Source organism: Penaeus monodon, chromosome 22 (assembly GCF_015228065.2).
Source record: "Penaeus monodon isolate SGIC_2016 chromosome 22, NSTDA_Pmon_1, whole genome shotgun sequence".
NCBI lineage: Eukaryota > Metazoa > Arthropoda > Malacostraca > Decapoda > Penaeidae > Penaeus > Penaeus monodon.
This window is the reverse complement of record NC_051407.1, coordinates 24,422,225-24,422,604: the sequence shown is the minus strand read 5'-3', so window position 1 is coordinate 24,422,604 and position 380 is coordinate 24,422,225.

Below are 380 nucleotides of genomic sequence, written 5' to 3'. Positions count from 1 at the left end.
AACTGAAATGGAAAGAAGGGCAGCACCAACAAACCAATTTTTTTTTTTAATTTGAAACTGGTGTATCATGTTATGTTTATGAATATTTTTCATGCTTGATATATTTTGAAGATGTGTAATTTTTTTACTCTTTTCATATAATAAAGCAAGAGAAATTCAGATTGGTCACCAAAATTATGGATACTCTATCAATATTTTATCACTCTCTCCCCCCCTGTTTTCAACTTCTTTTTTGCTCAATGTTTTGTTTAAAAGGTGTTTGTTTTAATAAAATTAATGCTAAAACATTTTCATGTGTCAAATTTTATCTAATGCAGTGTTATTATTTAACATATTTGAACCAGAGAATGTGAGCTGGGGGAGTGGCCGAATCACTGCAG